The sequence below is a fragment of the Cuculus canorus genome, chromosome 14, assembly GCF_017976375.1.
Source record: "Cuculus canorus isolate bCucCan1 chromosome 14, bCucCan1.pri, whole genome shotgun sequence".
NCBI lineage: Eukaryota > Metazoa > Chordata > Aves > Cuculiformes > Cuculidae > Cuculus > Cuculus canorus.
The window spans coordinates 1452793-1471583 of record NC_071414.1 but is presented as its reverse complement, the minus strand read 5'-3'; the positions used below and the strand labels follow the sequence as shown (position 1 = coordinate 1471583).

Below are 18791 nucleotides of genomic sequence, written 5' to 3'. Positions count from 1 at the left end.
CCCGTGCCCAGACGGAGCCAAAAGGCGCGGTGGAAACGCTCTCTCTTCGCTAGGAAGCAGCTCCCTCCCCGCAGACAGAGCGCGAGGTTTTCCTCTGGGTGGGCATTGCAAGATCTGCCACTTCAACAGCACACTTAGGGGGCTTTTTCCTTCTCTTCTCCGCTTGTTCATCAGCACAGGACCATTAGCGAATGGGGCGAGTCCGAGAAGAACCGTTATGGAATAGGAGAGCTGGTGCCAGAGGGGAAAGTTTCCCTAAAGGCTGCTCTAGGAAATCAAACTCGAACTCGTGCAGCTGGGTAAGGATTCATGGACACAGTGATTTAACATAAAAGGCAAGGAATCAAATAGGAGAGGTCACAAACTAGACCCCCACATACACAAATGCTAACGAGCAGGAGGATAAGTAGAAAATAACAAAGCCCATGGACCTAACGACAACAGTAGGAACAAAAACTATCCTGGATTATCAGAAAGGGCACTGCAATATCTGTCACTTCCACAGGACACTAAGAGGGCTTTTTCCTCCTTTTCTCCGCTTGTTCATCAGCACAGGACCCTTAGCGAGTGGGGCACGTCCGAGAAGAACCATTATGGAATAGGAGAGCTGGTGCCAGGGGGAAAGGTTCCCTAAGGCAATGTTTCCCCAACACCTCCACTCACCACCACCCTAAAATGATAGGGCTGGTCTAGGACATCAAACCCGAACTCCAGCACCTGAGGAAGGATCCATGGCCACAGCGATTAAACATAAAAGGCAAGGAATCAAAGGCTTTAAAGGTCCTTGTACTTAGAGACAAGACCTGAACTCCTGCACCTGGGTAATGATGCAAGGCCACAGCGTTTTGAGATAAAACGCAAGGAAACAAATAGGAGAGGTCACTAGTTAGACCCCCCACACACACAAACACTAACCAGTAGGAGCATAAGGAGACAATCGCAAAGCCCGTGAACCTAATGACACTGAGCCTTTAAAGGCCATTAAAGGTACCCTTCAAGTGTCAACTGTCAGAGATTCAACCAGAAATGACAAGAAGCAGGGGGGAGGAAATATCCTGGATTATCAGAAAGGGTCTCATAGGAAAGGACACATAGATTACGAGCTGTTTGAGGGGGGTTGTGGAAGTATGCAGAGTTTATTATAGGATGATTAGAGGCAGGATTAAAGAGGTAAAAGGCAGACGTCAGGAGTTGAACTGAAGGAACATTTATGGGGAAAAGGGTGGGACAGCGAGGAGTCCCGAGCATGGCCGGCAGTGCGTGCCAGGATCCGTGCCGAGTCAGAGGAAAGAGGAAAGAGCCCAGAGTCAGGATCTCAACAGCAAAGAGGTTCGGCTTCTACTGGCACTGCTCCCGCGCATCCCAAGAAGAGATCCAGCAAATGTGCACGCAAAACCAAACAACGCTTTTCCAAAATCATCTCCATTCCACTTCCAGATGTAGTCCTTTGAAGCAACTCAACTCCTGGACTTTCCTCACACTCCACCCAAAGATACTGAACTTGGTTTTTCACAACCCTCTACACTTACAATCTGTGAGCAGGCAATGCCAGAGGGTCAAAATTGAGCAAGAGGGGCAGAAGACCAGATGGGCCCAACAGGGAACTCCTTATGGAGCTCAAGGGGAAAAATAAATTTCAATAAATATATATTATCTCCAGAAGCAAGGCCAGGCTTTTTAGGAAGATTGTAGAGCTGTGGTTCGTGTATGCAGGGAAAACACGGCAATGGCCAAAGCTCAATGCTTCTCTTGCCTCACTCTTCCTAATACAGACAGATCTTGGGCTGCCTGATCCACTAAGTGAGAGGACCATGAGGGTACAAACAGCAACTTTCAGTTGGTGGACACTGAAATTGTAATGGACCAGCTTTAATACAGGACTGTTTACAATTCCATGGAGCCTGATGGGATTCATCCCAGAGTACTGAGGGAACTAGTGGATGCTACGGCAGGACTGCTCTGTATTGTCTACAAAAAGTTTTGGGAGCCTGGGGAGGACCCTGCTGACTGGAAACTGGACAGTGGAATTCCAGCTGACAAGAAAACTAGGACAGACACTGGAAATTACACTCCTGTGAGTCTACCCTGAGTGTCTGGAAAAATCATGGAGAAGATCATAGCGGGTAGTACCGAAATACATTTAAAGAATAATGGAAAGTCCCTTTAAAACAGTTCTATGTCCTTCTATGTCACATGGCTCATGCATACGGGGAGGTCAGTGGATTTTGTATTTTTAGATTTTATTAAATTATTTTATACTTTATACCAGCTGTGTGACAAGGACTGAATACTATTGGAAGTTTTTTAAAGAATAACGCACTCACCAGGCACAGTCAATGTGTTCGCTAAGGGAAAGTCTCTCTACACTTAAAATCTATGAGCAGGCAATGCCACTTGGACAAAAGCCAAGCAAGAGGGGCAGGAGTCCATCTGAGCCTTATAGGGAACTCCATAAGGGGAGCATATGGGGAGGTCGGTGGATTTTCTATTTTTGGATCTTATTAAAGTACTTTATACTGTCCCAGCAATCTTCTGGACACCATGTCCAACTGTGCCGTGAACAGGTTCACAGTGCAGTGGCTGAAGAACTGCCTGAATTGAAGGGCTCAAAGGTGTGTCGTTACTTGGGCTACATCTACCTGGTGACTGCTCAGCAGTGGTGTTCTCAGATTCTCCAGAGTAGAGCTACAGGACTCATGAGAGGGCATGCAAGGAATCTTCTGTGAGGAGCAGCTAAGGACTTAGGGTTTGCCTAGCTTGGAGAAAAGGAGGCTGAGCGAGGGAGGTGGTGATCTCTTCTCTCTCCTAACAAACAACAGGACATGTGGGAATGTTTCAAAGCTGCATTAGGGGAGGGTCAAGCAGTTGGACTAAGATGATATTTGCAGGTCCCTTCCAACTAAAGATTCTATTCAGTCCCATCCCATTCTAACATCATGAATGCTGGCATATTTCCAGGGAAATTCCAAGGACACACCCCTCTTAACAAACAAAGATCTCATGCCCAAAACTGCTCTCCCCTAGAGAAGAGGAGAAAATGAGAATTCTGTACTGAAAGGCTCAAATTGTCCATCTTGTGAGCTGAGCTGCAATGCTGTGCACCACAATGGCTGGATAAGATCAGCCCCCTGCTTCCCTGGGCACACACTGCCCACACATCTCAGACAGAGATATCCTGAACCCAGAGAAGAAACAGCCTTATGCAGGCACCATGTTGTAAAACAGTACTCAAACTCCCTTGATTTCCTGACCACAATGATGGCTACGTGTACTTCAGTGAGGATTTGATTTGTCAGCCCGAAATTCACATTGTGTTACAGCACAGAATAAGAGGCCCATGGCCTTACACAACAGGAAGTGATATAGGAACTAGGCCAGAAGAACTCGAATTAGACATATTCCTGAAACAGTCAGAAATGGCTATAAAACAAACTTGAAACATTTTTACCTGACTGAGGGCATCTTTTCTTCTGTTTTTTTCTTGGATGGGGAGACAATCTTGCTTCTGAGTTAGAATTTGAGAGAAATCAACAATGCCAATTGCAAAGGCAGATGAACTGTGCAGGAAACATAACCACAGACCCCTAACGGTCACTAGACCTAAAGCCCGTGGCCGTGCTGACTCCATCCTACTTAAAGGAAAGACGATTGAACTGTTCTGCAGAGACCACCCCTGCATTCTCTGATGTCACAAGCTCCATGGTGAGAGGGATATGGGGGAAAACCTGCTCATCATTGGTGTCCCCAGCCACAGCACAGTGCTGTGGTGGCAGACTGGGGATGATTGGCTTCAGGAACTTGAACTTGCTGTTGCCCAAGCCTGAGTGAGGCTGATCTCATAGCAATAGGGATGGGGCAGGGTCTCTGCAGTGGATGCATCGGCCAGGCTGCTTGGCAAATTGTTGGCAGTGTAAATCACATGGTCATCCTCCAGCTCCTCTCTCTTGCACACCTTGCAAATAATGAGGGCTGCCATGGCTGTAAGAAAAAGCAGTGAGACATAGACCAAGGAAATGACTAAATAGGTTGTCAGGGAGTCTTCCTCATCCTCTGTGGCCAGGCTGCCGTGTCGTAGGTGGACATTTGAGAAATCATTGAGTAGAAGTGTACTCAGTGACAATGTGGCTGACAGTGGTGGCCGCCCGTTGTCTCGCACCAGGATGATGAACTTCTGCTTCACGGTGTCTCTCTCTGTCACTGGCCTCCTCAGACCCACCTCCCCACTTTGGGCTCCCACCACAAACATCCCAGGGCCAGAGGCCTTCAGCAGGTGGTACGAGAGCCACGAGTTCTGCCCAGAATCAGCATCAACAGCCACCACTTTGGTGACCAGGTACCCCACCTCAGACGACATGGGCTGCTGTCCTGGGCTAGATGCAGCACCAGTGGGGCATTGTCATTCTCATCCACCACAACAAGGCGGACAGTGACATTGGCACTGAGGGGAGAAGACCCTGCATCAGAGGCAACCACCAAGGTCTCAATCTGCTTCAGCTGCTCATAGTCCGGAGGCCACAGCACAAACACATGTCCCTTCTCAGAGTTCACAGAGATGCAGGAGAAGAGAGGCTGATCTGAGGGGTGGGATTGAGCCAAGGAGTAGATCACCTTGGCATCGGGCCCCACGTCAGCATCTGAGGCACTGACTGCTCCAACAAGAAACATGGGAACACTGTTCTCATGCACGTGCATGGTGTATGATGTCTGGTTGAAGACAGGTGCATTGTCGTTGATGTCAGAGATATCCACTCTAAAGGTCTGGGTAGTGGTGAGAGGAGGTGACCCCGTGTCTGCTGCTGTGACAGTCAGGACGTACTGCGCCATCTCCTCCCGGTCCAGTGTGCTCATGGTTACTAGCTCATAGTAATTCTTATAGGTGGGCCATAGGGAGAATGACAGCTGGTCCTCAAGGCCACAGGAGACCTTCCTGTTGTCACCAGCATCACAGTCCCTGACAGTGAAGAAGACTTGTTCTCCAGCCCCCTCAGCAGCTTCATTGCTCTTCTCTTGACACGCTCCAGAGCCTCAACATCCTTCTTGTGGTGAGGGGCCCAGAACTGAACACAGTACTCAAGGTGCAGTCTCACCAGTGCCAAGTATGGAGGGAGAATAACCTCCCTGGACCTGCTGGTCACACCGTTTCTGATACAATCCAAGATGCCATTGACCTTCTTGGCCACCTGGGCACACTGCTGGCTCATGTTCAGTCGGCTGTCAACCATTACCCCAGGTCCTTCTCCTCTGTGCAGCTCTCCAGCCACTCTTCCCCCAGTCTGTAGCACTGCATAGGGTTGTTGTGCCCCAAGTGCAGGACCCGGCATTTGGCCTCAGCCCAGTGGTCCAGCCTGTTCAGATCCCTTTGCAGAGCTTCCCTGCCCTCCATCAGATCCACACTTCCACCCAGCTTAGTGTCATCTGCAAAATTGCTGAGGGTGCACTCAATGCCTTCATCCAGGTCATTGATAAAGACATTGAACAGGGCTGGACCCACTACCGAGCCCTGGGGAACCCCACTTGTAACTGGCCTCCAGCTGGAGTTAATTGCATTTACCACCACTCTCTGGGCCCAGCCATCCAACCAGTTTTCAACCCAGGAGAGTGTGCGCCTGTCCAGGCCAGAGGCAGACAGTTTCTGAAGCAGAATGCTGTGAGAAACTGTGTCAAAGGCATTACTGAAGTCCAAGAAGACTACATCCACAGCCTTTCCCCCATCCAGCACTTAGTCATAGAAGGCAATCAGGTTAGTTTGGCAAGACCCGCCTTTCGTAAACCCGTGTTGACTGGGCCTGATCACTGGGTTCTCTTGCATGTGCTTCATGATAGCACTCAAGATTACCTGTTCCATTACTTTCCCCGGCACTGAGGTTGGACTGACAGGCCTGTAGTTCCCCAGATCCTCCTTGCAAACTTTCTTGTAGATGGGCACAACATTAGACAGCCTTGAGTCTAGTCGAACTTTCCCATTCTGCCAGGACCGCTGGAAGATGATGGAAAGGGGTTTGGAAAGGACATCCGCCAGCTCCTTCAATACTCTTGGGTGGATCCCTTCCGGCCCCATAGACTTGTGGGTGTCTAGCTGGACGAGCAAGTCTCTAACCGCCTCCTCTTGGATCGCAGGAGCCTCATTCTGCTCCTCTAACTCCTGGGGTTGTACACAGAGGGAACAATTTTCCTTGCTATTAAAGACTGAGGCAAAGAAGGCATTTAGTACCTCAGCCTTGTCCTTATCCCCTGTCACTGTTGTTCCTTCTGCATCCAATACAGACTGAATATTCTCCCTAGTCCTCCTTTTCTTGTTAATGTATTTGTAGAAAGATTTTTTTATTATCTTTCACAGACTTAGCCAATTTGAAATTATAGTCCTGTGTATATAACCTCAGTGCCTGGAAAAATCATGAAGAAAATCATAGCGGGTAGTACTGAAATGCATTTAAAGAATAATACAAATACTGGATAGAGTCAAATTCTGCTCAGAAAAGCAAACCCCTCTTCAAAATAATTGAATATGCTGCTATGACGGTTCACTCGCCTCATGGACAACGGGAAGGTGGTGGATGTAGTATTTCTGGGTTTTAACATACTGTTCCTCACAGCAACCTTCTGGACACTTTGTCCAACTGTGAGATGAGCACATCCATGGTGCAGTGTGTGAAGAACTGGCTGAGGGCTCTAAGGGTGGCTCATGAGGCTGCCCAGGGAACTGGCTGAGTCACCATCCCTGGACATGGCATATAGCTACGTGGTTTAGTGGTGGACTTGGTAGTGCTATGGTAATGGTTGTGCTCAATGTTGTCCAGGGTCTTTTCCAACCTAAATGACTCTATGACTCTGGTTAACTTAACAGTAGATCATTCACTCCTCAGTGCACAGAGATCTTTCCCAGACCAGCTCAACTTAGCTTTTATTAGAGCCCTTTTGTGGAATAGACAGCTGCATCCCCCTGCAGTTCTTGCAAGAAAGTCTCTCCCTGGTAGAAGGATTTGCTCACCAAATGCCCACCTCCAGACACTCCCCCAAGTTCTTCCATATAAGAACATGTATGTTCTCTATGTACAATCCATCTTCTGAAACTCCTACATCTTTAGTGTTTCAAACACTTTGTACTCAAACACCTCACAGATGCCACCCCCAGACAGAGATGTCAGGAGAGTTGGGAATTTCAGGCCTCCACCTTGCAGCTTTGCAGAGGCCTTTGCACACCCAGGGCCCCTCTTAGGGGAGGGACCAAGTTCCCATGACCTGGATCCAAGTGGGTCCTGTAACAGCCAGAAGCTCAGTGCCCTGAACACCTGCAGAGGCCTGACAGCAAATCCCATTATCTTCCTGAATGCTCTGTTGGCTGTCCCTCCGAACTGAAGAAATGTACCCTCTTGACTTTCTCACACTCGCAGACCTCGCCTAAGAGGAGCATCTCTACAAAGACTGCTTTCTCCACAAAAGGCATTCATGTGTTCTCTTTATTTCACTGTTACACACAAGGCTATCCCAGTTTACAACAGTACAGTTTATAACTGCAGCACAGCAGGAGGGTTTCCGAATATTCCATGCCACACTGCCTTCATTCAAACAATCCATTTTTACAGATGGGTTGAGAGTCCTTCTTCAGAGGAATAGGTAAGACAATGTTCAAACACTTCACAGAGTAGAAGGAGATGCAGGAGTAGAATGCCCCATTATCAAGTTTGTTGATGATATCTAACTGGGAGGCACTGTTGACTGTCTTAAAGCACTGGAGGCCTGGCAGAGGGATCTGGATACACTGGAACCCGGGACAGTCATCAAGGTATAAAATCTAACAAGTTTAAATGCCAGATTCTGCACCTGGGAATTACTAAAGCCAGGCACAAGTGTATACTGGGAGAGGAGTGGATGGAGAGCAGCCCTGAGGAAAGGGACCTGGTGGGCAGCAGCTCAACAGGAGTCAGCGGTGCCCTGGCAGTCAGTATGCAAACTGCATCGCGGGTGGAGGAGCATAAAACACCGCATAACCAGCCAGGCAAAGAGGACATTACCCTGCTCTATTCAGCGTTGTTACAGCCTTGCCTTGAGTCTTGTGTGCAGTTCTGGCCTCTCTGCTTAAGAAGGACGTTAACGTACTGAAATGCATCCAGAGGGGTCTACAAGGCTGGTGACAGGGCTGGAAGGAATGTCCACTGAGGAGTAGCTAAGGACTTGTGTCTTCCTAGTTTGGAGAAAAGGAGGCTGGGAGAGGCAGGCACTTATCTCTTCTCCCTCATATCCAGTGATAGGACACATGGGAATAGATCAAAGCAGTGTCAGGGGAGGTTCAAGTTTGACATGAGGAAGCATTTCCTTACAGAGGGAGTGGTTCAACAGGCATCTGGACAATACACTTCATTGTATGCTTTGACGTCTGGTTAGCCCTGAAGTGGTCTGGGAGTTGAATCAGATGATCTTTGTAGGTCCTTTCCAATTAAAATATGGCATGGTATTCTATTCTAAACTATCTCATCCCATCCCACCCCAATACTATTACTACTGCTGTATTTCAAAGGAAATCTAAAAGACACAGCCCCACTTTCACCCTTTTTATGGGCCAAAGAAAGATCTCGTGCATTTTACTGCTAGAGAAGAAGAAAATTTGATTCTCAAAAAATCAAACAGTGATTCCAGCCTGCTAAGCACCACAACAACTGCACATGAGCAGCTCCCTGCTTCGCTGGGCAGCCTTTGTGCAGTGTATGCAGTCACGCAATGACTGGAAGGGCAGACAGAGTGATCAGAAGGCAAAACACACAGAGCCCTCACATCTCAGAGACAGAGACAGCCAGACCCCAGAGAAGAAACATACCCAAGCATGCAGCACATTATAACACAAGATTCACAACCTCCTTGCTTTTCTGATGCAGAATTGTGGCTATGTGCATTTAAGCAAGGATGTGATTTGTCTGCCCAACATTTTCACCGTATTACAGCAAAGAATAAGAGGTCCCTGGCCTTGCCCAACATCAGTGGGGACAATAACTAGGCCGGAGCACTGTAAATAACTTTCTTGAAGCATCTCAGAAACAGCTATGAAAAAACTGAAATGTTGTTACCTGACTGAGGGAGTATTTTATGACGTTCCTTTGTATTGAGGAGAGGGTGACCAAATTTTTTCTGAGTTAGAATTTGAGAGAAATAATTATACCAAATGCGAACGCAGATTAACTCCAGAGGAACCATTGCCATATCTTGTAGCCAAGAGCCCTTCCTACCACCAGGCCTGAAGCCTCTGGCTGCACTGACTCCATCCTAATTAAAGGATAGACTATTGAACTGTTCTGCAGAGAGCATCCCTGCGTTCTCTGGTGTCACATCCTCAGTGGTGAGGGAGTCTTGGGAGAAATCCTGTTCATCATCAGTGCCCCCACTCATGGCACAGTGCTGTGGTGGCAGGCTGGGCAGGATGGGTTTCAAAAACTTGAACTCACTGTTTCCCGAGCCTGTCGTGAGGCTGATCTCATAGCAATAAGGATGGGGCAGGGTCCCTGCAGAGGCTGCATCAGCCAGGCTGCTTGGCAAATTGTTGGCAGCGTAAATCACATGGCCATCCTTCAGATCCTTTCTCTTGCACACCTTGAAAGCGACGATGGCCACTATGGATGCAAGAAAGAGTAGAGACACAAAGACCAAGGAAATGATTAAATAGATTGTCAGGGATTCATCCTCAACCTCCATGGTCAGGCTGCTGTGTGGTAGGCGCAAGTCCGAGAAATCATTCAGCAGGAGTGCGTTCAGTGCTGCCGTGGCTGACAGTGGTGGCCGCCCGTTGTCCCGTACCAGGATGACAAGCTTCTGCTTCACAGAGTCTCTCTCTGTCACTGGCCTCCTCAGACGCACCTCCCCACTTTGGGCACCCACCACAAACAGCCCGGGGTCAGAGGCCTTCAGCAGGTGGTATGAAAGCCACGAGTTCTGCCCAGAATCAGCATCAACAGCCACCACTTTGGTGACCAGGTACCCCGCCTCAGCCGACATGGGCACCAGCTCGCTGGATGCTGGGCTGCCGTCCTGGGCTGGGTACAGCACCAGTGGGGCATTGTCATTCTCATCCACCACAACAAGGCGGACAGTGACGTTGGCACTGAGGGGAGGGGATCCTGCATCAGAGGCAACCACGAAGACCTCAATCTGCTTCAGCTGCTCATAGTTCAGAGGACGCAGTACAAACACGTGCCCATTCTCAGAGTTCACAGAGATGTAGGGAGAGCTGGGAGGCTGCTCCGCGGTGTGAGCTGGTGCCATGGAATAGGTCACTTTGGCATTGGGGCCTACATCAGCATCTGACGCATGGACACTCCCAACAAGCACCATGGGAACACTGTTCTCATGCACGTGCATGGTGTATGATGTCTGGTTGAAGACAGGTGCATTGTCGTTGATGTCAGAGATATCCACCGTAAAGGTTTGGGTGGTGGTGAGAGGAGGTGACCCTGCATCAGCTGCAATGAGAGTCAGGATATACCGTGCCGTCTCTTCCCTGTCCAGTGTGCTCACGGTCACCAGCTCATAGTAATTCTTATAGGCTGTACGCAGGGAGAATGACAGCTGGTCCTCAAGGGCACAGGAGATCTTCCCATTGACACCAGCATCCCTGTCCCTGACAGTGAAGAAGGCAACCACTGTTCCCGGTAACGCATTCTCAGGGAGGGAGCTACTGAAGGAGCTCACCACCAGCTCTGGTACATTATCATTCACATCCACAACCTCCACCAACACCTTGCAGATTGCTGAGAGGCCTCCCCCATCCGTGGCTTGCACACTGAGCTCGTGTTTTCTCTGCTTGCCTCAAAGTCCAGAGGCCTTGTGAGTTTATTTCCCCACTCTTGGCATCAATCTCAAACGCCAAGCCACTCTGCCCAACCTCTTGGATAAACTGGTACGAGATGTCCCCATTAGAACCTGCATCCAGATCAGATGCCACCACACTCAGAAGAAGAGAGCCCTCTGGAGCACTTTCTAAAACCTGACTGAAATACAGCTTCTGCGTGAAGATGGGAGCGTTGTCATTTACATCCAGAACAACAATGTGAATTTGAGTTGTTCCGCTCCTTGGTGGAGAGCCACCGTCCACTGCAATGAGACTGAAATCCACGTCAGCCTGCTCCTCTCTATCTAGAGGTTTTTCCAAGACAAGTTCAACATATTGGTGGTCCTCACTCTGAATCCCAAAGGAGACACTAAAGTACTCGTTCTCGGGAGAGATGCTGTAAGTCTGGACGCTGTTGCTGCCAATATCCAGGTCCCGAGCCCCAGCCAGCGGGAAACGCGAGCCGGGGTTGCTGGTTTCCGGGATCTTTAGCGTGACCTGCTCGTCCGGGAAACGGGGCGAGTGGTCGTTGATGTCCCGCACGGCCACCTCGATGCGCAGGAACTGCAGCGGGTCGGCCAGCAGCAGCTCGAAGGGCAGCGTGCAGGCGTGCGCCTGGGCGCACAGCTCCTCCCGGTCGAGCCTCTCGGCCACGACGAGGCGGCCGGTGGCGCGGTCCAAGCGCAAGCGCTGCCGGCCGTCCTCCGAGGCCAGGCGGGCGCGGCGAGCCGAGAGCTGCGCCGGCGGCCAGCCCCCGCGTCCTCGGCCACGCCGGCTACGAGCGAGCCCGCTCGGCGCCTCCTCGGCTACGGAGTAGCGCAGGGGGCTGGGAGCGAGCGTGCGGCAGCGAGAGGAGAGCGGAGAGGACAAAGCACTTGGCCTTGCGATCGCCATGGCGGGGGGCGGCGGGCGGGCTCCGGCGGGCGGCTCGGGCTCGCGGTCCTCAGGCGGCGAGCGGCGCCCGGCAGCGAGCGAGGGCGGCGGCGAGGGCGGGCGGGCTCCCTGGGGCCGAGTGCGGATGGCGGCCCGGCAGCGGCTGGCCCGGGGCCCCGCTCGCCGCCGCTCGCTGCGCCCGGCTGCGCTGCGCTGGGCAGCGCCGGGCGCGGGCTCGGGCACCTCCCCCGCCCGCAGCCACTCGGCGCCGCCTTGGCCGGGAGCTCCCTCCTGCGGGCCGAGGCCGGACTGCGCCTCCCGGCACCGGCACCGCCAGCGCGCTGCCCTCTCGCCGAGCCGGACGCTCCGTGATCCTCGCGGGGCACCCGGACTGCTTGGAAGGGCTGTAAAGGTACATAGAGACCAGCCCTGAACTCCTGCGCCTGAGTAAGGATCCATGGCCACAGCTATTTAACATAAAAGGCACGGAGACAAACAAGAGAAGTTTCAAATTAGGCGCCCTGATACACAAACGCGAACGATCCGGAGCTAACGGAGACAATAGAGGAAAGCCGTGGGATCTGAACTCCTGCGCCTGTGTAAGGATCTATGGCCAAAGTTTCTTTATAATAAAGACAAGGAAACAAACAGGACAGGTCACTAATTCGACTGCGTGATACACAGACGCTAAAGAGCAGAAGGTAATGGAGACGATGATAAAGCAGCGTGATCTAAGGACACTGAGTGATGGGCCATTAAAGGCACCATTCAAGTGTTAATTGCAAGAGTTTCAAACACAAACATTGTAAACTAGAAGGTGGGAAGACGTTATCTTGGATGAACAGGAGAGGCCTCCCAAGAAAGGGCAACTTTTTTTTGGAACGGACCGAAGTTTTTCCCCCCGATTCCAAACTGGTCGACATCACGAAGGCTCTTTGAGCAGCATCTCGCAGACCTCAGCTTCCCACAGACCTCGGTCCCTCTCCACCTTGCTCCGCCACACACACCCGAGGGAGTTCCAAGTGGGCTTTTATTGAGTTCATTGGTATCAGGCATTTGACTCTTAAAATGTGCGAGCGACAGCAAATATCACATTACATTATAGCTCATTACCGTTTATCGAAGGAACAAGAAAACAGCTGCTCTAACGCTATATCTTTTACAGTGCCTCAAATTTACTATAAAGAGTTTAGCTTGTTTCGCTGTAAAACTGCGAAGACCCTTTTAAGTCTCAGCCGTTTCTAATGAAAGCGGCTTCAGCGTGTTATTGTGTTTGGCCTTTTAGGGCACAGAGCGCAGAGAATTGAGTCGTCTCTAAAACAAAAATAAACACAGGAAAGGTGACGTAAGAAAAGGTGACGGAGGGAAAAGCTGTCTTGAAGGTGTGCTTAGACTATTTCCCTTTGTATTTAGAAGCAGCATCACTCTCCCAATCGCAAACCGAGTCTCGCGGTAATCAACATGCAACACAGTCCTCGTCCTCCATCCGTGTCACAATTACAGAACACCTACACGAAGAAAACGTTGCTCAAGAGGAGAATGGGTTTGCTATTTCACAGAGAAGTCTTGTACCTCCCTGGCCATTTTCCTGTGGGTTTTCTTCTCTCCATTCTCTTTTCTGTTTGAGGACGCTGGCCAGGGACGACAGACACGCTCGCCTTTCCCGTCGCTTACTGAGGAGGGACCCAAGGATTTGGATCAGAATTGCCAAGGAGCTCCTTCCCGCGGCTTGGGATGCAAGCCGCTTCCGCCCGTCTGCGAGCCGTGTCTGCGGAGATGGGAGCTCTGCCCTGCAAGAACGGAAAACGCAGCTGTCATTCGGGCATTGAAGTCAAGCAGGCAGCAGCGAGGGGATGAGAGGGGCTCTCTGACAGCGCTGCATGGGGGACACTGCTCTTCTGTACCCAGAGACAGAGGAGGTGGGACCAAGCGGTGGGGCTTTGACCTCAGCGGGGACAAACTAAAGCTGTAAACTATCCTGTGCTGTGGACACCACAAAAACAGGGCCACAAAGCTGTTATGAGCCCGAAGGGGAGATTCAAGATGGTAAGAGCACAAAATAAACCATTTTCTAATGATGTTGATGTACCATGATGGGTCCTTGTCTCCTCTGAACCTAAAACTGGATCTAAGGACAACACTCAGACCTGGATGCAGAGTTGCAAGGTAAGCCGGCACTCGGGGGACAACTGAGCCGGGTCGGATGCTCCTGGGAGGCCCCGCCAGCGGCTCTCAGACTTTCTCGGCAATCTCCTGCCGCCCCTGTGGCTCCTCCACCCCCAGATCCACAACACCGAGAGTCCCCAAGTGAGCGACACCCCTCCGCCGCCCCCTCGGCGCTGCTTCCTCCCCGCTGCCCGCCTCGCCCCGGCCCGGGCGGGTCCCTCACCTCTGCAGCCCGGTCGCCGTCGTGGCCGAGGTTGGCCGCCTCTGTGGAGCAGAGCGAGCTCCGCTGCTCGGGCGGGCCGGGGGGCATCCCGTCGGGGAAGCAGGGCAGGAGGGGCCCGAGGAAGCGAAAGTCTCCGTCGAGGCTGCCGGCGGCGAAGCAGACGTCGTAGACGGAGGTGCGGGGCAGGGAGCCCGCGCTGCTGGTCGGGGCGGAGTGCGGGAAGGCGGGCAAGCCGTCGGCCGCGCCGCGCCGGGCCCGCCGCACCTTGGCCGCCACGGCGGCGCCCGCGGTGGCCAGGAAGAGGGCGGACACGCAGGCCAGGCAGACGGTGAGGTAGAGGGTGAGCGGCCCCTCGGGCTCGGCGGCCGGCGCCTCCTCGGCGCCCCGCAAATGGGCGTCGGAGAAGCCGCTGACCAGGGCGATGCCGAGGGTGGCGGTGGCGGAGCGCGGCGGCCGCCCGCGGTCTCGCACCAGCACGACGAGCCGGTGCCGGGGCGCGTCCCGCTCCGCCACGGCCCGCGCCGTGCGCACCTCGCCGCTGTGCAGCCCCACGCGGAACAGCCCCGGCTCCGTCGCCTTCCACAGCTCGTACGACAGCCACGCGTTCTGACCCGCGTCCGCGTCCACCGCCACCACCTTGGCCACCAGGTAGCCGGCCTCGGCCGAGCGCGGCACCAGCTCGCCCGCCGCCGCGCCGCTGCTCTCGGCGGGCGGGTGCAGCACCACGGGCGCGTTGTCGTTCTCGTCGCGCACCGCCACGCGCAGCACCGCCTGGGCGCTCAGCGGCGGAGAGCCGCCGTCGGCAGCGCGCACCGCCACCTCCAAGGCGCGCACCTGCTCGTAGTCCAGCGGCCGCAGGAGGAAGACGGCGCCGCTCTCGGCGTTCACCGACACCGCGGGCTGCTCCGCGCCCTCCTGCCGCACCAGCGCGTATCTCACGCGCCCGTTCGTTCCCGCGTCGGCGTCCGTGGCGCTCACGCTGCCGATGCGCACCATGGGGCTGTTGTTCTCCGACACCGACACGGTGTAAACCTCCTGCGTGAACTCGGGCGCGTTGTCGTTCACGTCCGACACCTGCACGGAGAGGCTGGTCCGCGAGCTCAGGCGCCTCCGGCCCCAGTCCACGGCCGTCACCGTGATGTTATACTCCGCCGTCCTCTCCCTGTCCAGCGCCGCCGTCGTCCTCAACTCGTAGTGCTGATCCGCCGTGGCGGTGAGGCTGAAGGGCAAGTCCCCGTCGATCGAGCACTCCGTCCTGCCGTTGTCGCCGGAGTCGCGGTCCCGCACGCTCAACAGGGCCACCACGGTGCGGGGCGGCGCGTCCTCGGGAACGGAGGCCGAGTGCGAGGTGAGCGTTATCTCCGGGGCGTTGTCGTTCACGTCCAGCACCTCCACCCGCACTTTGCAATGCGCAGACAGTCCTCCGCCGTCGGTGGCTCTCAAAACCATCTCGTGGTGCTTCGCTTCTCGAAGTCCATGTTCCCACCACCGGATCTCCCCGTGTCAGGGTTCAGTTCGAAGAGATGCCGGGACCGTCATATGCCTGGGTGAGGCTGTAGCGCACTTTCCCGTTGGACCCTTCGTCGGGATCCGCGGCTGCGACTCTGACCACCAGCTGCCCCGGGGGACTGTTCTCGGCCAGCCGCACCTCGTAGACCTCTCGATCGAAGACCGGGATGTTGTCGTTGGCATCCAGCACCATGATACGCACTTGGACTGTGCCTGACCTGGGTGGCGAGCCCCCGTCGGTGGCGGTGAGCAGTAAATTCAGCTGCTGCTGCTCTTCCCGGTCCAGATGACGCTCTAGGACGAGTTCCAAGAATTTAGTTACACCTTTCCCGACTTCGAGAGGCAGGGAGAAATACGAATTGGACAACAGGCTGTAGTTCTGCACGCCATTGCTGCCCACGTCCTTGTCCCGGGCGCTTGGCAGAAGAAAACGAGAGCCAGGAGGTGTCGTTTCGGGAACCTCTAAAACCACCTGCTTCTCCGGGAAGACGGGGGAGTTGTCGTTGACATCACGAACTTCCACCTCCCCTCGGATCAGCTGCAAGGGATTTTCAAACACTATCTTAAAGAAAACGGTGCACGTATCGCTCTGCGGACACATCTCCTCTCGGTCCAGCGATTCCTTTGCCGTCAGCACTCCCGTGTTTCGATTGAGGTGGAAAAGCCGCTCGTTCCCCTCGGACACAACGCGCGCCTTGCGAGCCGCCAGCTGGCTCGGAGAAAGCCCCAGGTCCTCTGCAATATTGGCCACAAAGGAGTCCCTCTCCATCTCCTCCGCCAGGGAATAGCGGAGGGGTTCGGCCCCGCTCTGACACACGCAAACGCACACAAGCAACAAGATCACTTGCCTCTGCCGCTCTCTGCTCCGTCTCCCACTCGCTCTTACTCGCCACAAAAGCCATTCCCCGTCCTCCGTGCTTCCCAGCATTTTCAAGCGGGAAAATTGTCGGACGACGGAGATTTGGTCAGCAATCCTGGGCTGAGGGGTCTGAAAGCCCCCGAGTTCCCCGGCTCCGTGTTCCGCCGCCCTTCCCGAGCGGCTCCCGCGGCTCTTTCTGTCTGCCGGTGCCTGCAAAGCCGGGGCGGGCAGAGGAACCCGCCGGTTCGCGGCCAACAGCCCCACCCAGCGTCGCACGGGGGAATAGTTCCTCTGCTGCTCCGGCAGCGCAGAGCCGCAGCCCGGGCTTTGCTGCTGGAGGCTGCGCTCCCCGTGTCCAGACGGAGCCAAAGGCGCAGTGGAAACGCTCTCTCTTCGCTAGGAAGCAGCTCCCTCCCCGCAGGCAGAGCGCGAGGTTTTCCTCTGGGTGGGCATTGCAGAACTGCCACTCCCACAGCACACTTAGGGGGCTTTTTCCTTCTCTTCTCGCTTGTTCATCAGCACAGGACCATTCGCGAGTGGGGCGAGTCCGAGAAGAACCGTTGTGGAATAGGAGAGCTGGTGCCAGAGGGGAAAGTTTCCCTAAAGGCTGCTCTAGAAAATCAAACTCGAACTCGTGCAGCTGGGTCAGGATTCACGGACACATTGATATAACATAAAGGCAAGGAATCAAATAAGAGAGGTCACAAACTAGATCCCCACATACACAAATGCTAACGAGCAGGAGGATAAAGAGAAAATAACAAAGCCCACGGACCCTAACGACAACAGGGGGAACAACAATTATCCTGGATTATCAGAAAGGGGTCTAATAGGAAAGAGCAAATAGATTAGGAGCTGTTTGACGGGGATTAATGGAGTATGCAGTGCTTATTATGGGATGATTAGAGGCAGGATCAGATTCGGTAAAGGGAGAGATCCAGGAGCTGAATTGGAGGAACAACTGTGAGGAACCGGGAGGGAGGAGAGAGAGGGGTCCCGAGCACAGCCGGTCAACACGAGACAGGATCCGCGCCGAGACCAGAGAAAAAAGCCCAGAGTCATCACTGACTATGAACTTCGACTTCTACCACGCTTGCTCCCCTGCATCCCAAGGCAAGCTCCAGCAAATGCGCACACAACACTCAATGACACTATTCCAAGATCATCTCAATTCCACCTTCAGATGAAGTCCTTTGAAGTAACTCCTGTACTTCCCTCACACTCCACCCAAAGACACTGAAACTATTTTTCACAACTCTCCTACACTTACAGTCTATGAGCAGGCAATGCCCGAGCTTGAAAAGTCAAGCAGGAGGGGCAGAAGAACAGATGGGCCCAACAGGGAACTCCTCGTGGAGCTCAAGGGGAAAGATAAATTTGTATAAAAATCTATCATCTCTGGAAGCAAGGCCAGGCTTTGCAGGAAGACTGTAGAGCTGTGCTTCGTGTATGCAGGGAGAAGACACCCATGGCCAAAGCTCAATGCTACTCTTGCCTCACTCTTCCTAATACTGGCAGCACTTGGGCCGCCTGATCCACTGAGTCAGAGGACAATGAGGACACGAGCAGTGACTTTCCCTTGGAGGACACTGAAATTGTAAGGGACCAGATGGAATACAGGAGTGGTTGAAAAATCCTGATGGGATTCATCCCAGAGTACTGAGGGGAACTAGTGGATGCTATGGCAGGACCACTCTTTATCATCTACCAAAAGTCTTGGGAGTCTGGGGAGGACCCTGCTGACTGGAAACTGAACAGTGGAATTCCAGCTGACAAGAAGAACGCTAGGACAAACACTGGAAATTACAGTTCCTGTGATTACAACCTCAGTGCTTGGTAAAATCATGGAGAAGATCATAATGCGTAGTACTGAAATGCATTTAAAGAGTAATGCAAATACTGGATAGAGTCAAATTTTGCTCAAAAAAGCAAAGACCTCTTCAAATTAATTTGATATTCTGCTATGACAGGTCACTCACCTCATGGACAAGGGGAAGTTGGTGGATGCAGTATTTCTGGGTTTTTAACCCAGGAACAGAATTTGATACTGTTCCTCACAGCAACCTTCTGGACACTTTGTCCAACTGTGAGATGAGCACATCCATGGTGCAGTGTGTGAAGAACTGGCTGAGGGCTCTAAGGGTGGCTCATAAGGCTGCCCAGGGAACTGGCTGAGTCACCATCCCTGGACACGGCATATAGCTACGTGGTTTAGTGGTGGAATTGACAGAGCTATGGTAATGTTTTTCCGGGGTCTTTTCCAACCTAAATGACTCTATGACTCTGGTTAACTTAACAGTAGATCATTCACTCCTCAGTGCACAGCGATCTGTCCCAGACCAGCTCAA

General features: G+C 53.0%; 3 pseudogenes; all 3 read right to left on the bottom strand.

Moving 5' to 3' along the window:
* Nucleotides 1-3613: 3613 nt before the first annotated feature.
* Nucleotides 3614-5013, bottom strand: LOC128853665 (protocadherin beta-7-like; annotated as a pseudogene).
* A 942-nt stretch (nt 5014-5955) lies between these two features.
* Nucleotides 5956-12145, bottom strand: LOC128853613 (protocadherin beta-15-like; annotated as a pseudogene).
* LOC128853661 (protocadherin beta-15-like) lies at nt 11951-16770 on the bottom strand (annotated as a pseudogene).
* Between the last annotated feature and the right edge of the window lie 2021 nt (nt 16771-18791).